Genomic DNA, 2025 nt, shown 5'->3' with positions numbered 1-2025 from the left:
GATTGTGAGTTTATGCGACACTGAATTTTAGACACATTTCCATTCAGGTCCCACGTCAACCTTCTTAGCTCCGGGTCCATCCGTAGGTTCTTAATCGGCAGCTCGGCATCTGAAATGTTTCCAGAAGGTTGGCGGGCGAAGCAATGCCGCTCTGCTTTGTAAAACACGAAGCAGGAGGTGGGGCGTCCGGCTTGGCGCCGGTCATGGTCTCCCGGGTCGTGGGTTCCGCCCCGCGTCGGGTCTGTGCGGACCGCTCGGAGCCTGGAGCCGCTTCCGGTTCCGTGTCCCCCTCTCTCTCGGCCCCTCCCCCGCTCGCACACACACCCTCTCTCTTTCTTTCAAAAATGAACATAAAAACTTAAAAAAAAAAAAGAAAGCAGACCACGGGGTGAACACATGGCCTCCAACGCTCGTGGGAGCCCAGGATTTATCTGCGGTCCCTTGAAAGCACTTACAGGACGTGACTGTCACCAACGTCCACACCGATGACAGATTGTCAGCGGGATGATTACAGCCTTGGGGCCATCAGCAAAACCAAAGCACACAGACACCTTGCTCTGTGGCCCCGTTTCCTCCTAACGAACTAGGGTCCTTTATTCCTGAACAGTTAAAAAAAGAAAAAAAAGGAAAAAAAACCCCTGAATTCTCTCCCTCTCTCTAGTCCCTCCCCCATTGTCTCTCTCTGCCTCAGAAATCAATAAATATATTAAAAAATAACAAATTCATTAAGGGGAATTTTTTCCAAGTTGAAAATGTCATTTATTTTTTTTTTTTTCGAGAGACAGAGAGAGACAGCGTGAGCAGGGGAGGGGCAGAGAGAGACGAGACACAGAATCGGAAGCAGCTCCAGGCTCCAAGCTGCAGCACAGAGCCGGACGGGGGGCTCGAACCCACGAACTGTGAGATCATGACCTGAGCTGAAGTCGGATACTTAACTGACTGAGCCCCGGGGCGAACCCGGAAAATGTACTTTTTAATAGATTATGATGCGTCCAAATTAACACCGAGTTCTGCAAACACAACCCTAAATATAATTAAAACAGGCATGTAGTGCATATTAACTTTAGCGTTTTTTTAATCATATCTTACTTAACGTTTGTGAGTAATATAAATATTTGTACCTTATCAGATGTTTAAGGAAGACAGTATTATGGGCACAAACGTGCGAAAACAGAAGGGAAGGGTAGGAAACGTTTTGTGATTCACGTCGGGAACGCAGCATCGTCGCAACATCAACGTGAGGCAAACTTGTTAAAAGTGAATTTTAGGGGGTGCCTGGGCCTGCCCTGACTGTGTCGGGGCTGCTTGAAATCCTCTGTCTTCCTCTCTTTCTTACCCTCCCCTGCTCTGTCTTTATTTCTCTCTGTCTCTAAATGAGCTTAAAAATTAAAAAAGATAAAAGAAGGTAATAAAACTCAACTCAAGCCCAGTACCCCGACATAAATACAAAAAATACCTTCCGAAAATAGTCGTCAGTAAAATCCAGGAAGACACGGTAACACTTCATGACTCAAGAGACTTATTCAAGAAATACAAGGTTGTTTGAAGATGAATAGAACTCACCTCATTCACGGAAAACTAATAATTTCCATAGAAGTGGGGAGGGGGGCAAGGAATGACTGAATTTAGCACCCATTTGGGACTAAAGTCTAAGCAAAGTAGCGGTGGAAGAAAATTTCCTCACCTCGATAATTCTATGAAAACCTTTGAGCTAATTCAGACTCAATGGTGACAGACTGACCAGTTCTCCTTCCGGCTAGCACGAGGTGACGCGTCTGATTTCCACACATCTCTAGCAGTCTGGGTGGAACCGCTGGCCCCGCTCTCGCCCTCTGGCCCAGCCTGAGGGTTTAGGGAGCCGGCTCCTCGGGAGGGACCTGGCAAACGTTTGACTGCATTTATTTTTGTTTTGTTGTTTATAGTTTGTTGTCCAGCTGGTTCCGACAGAACACGCAGCGCTCTTGCCCACAAGTCCCTCCTCCCTGTGCGCACGTCAGATTCTGTTGGCCGCTTCCTTCAGCCGTG

This window comes from Suricata suricatta, chromosome X, assembly GCF_006229205.1.
Source record: "Suricata suricatta isolate VVHF042 chromosome X, meerkat_22Aug2017_6uvM2_HiC, whole genome shotgun sequence".
In the NCBI taxonomy this organism is placed as follows: Eukaryota; Metazoa; Chordata; class Mammalia; order Carnivora; family Herpestidae; genus Suricata; species Suricata suricatta.
Note: the sequence above shows the minus strand (reverse complement) of the source record.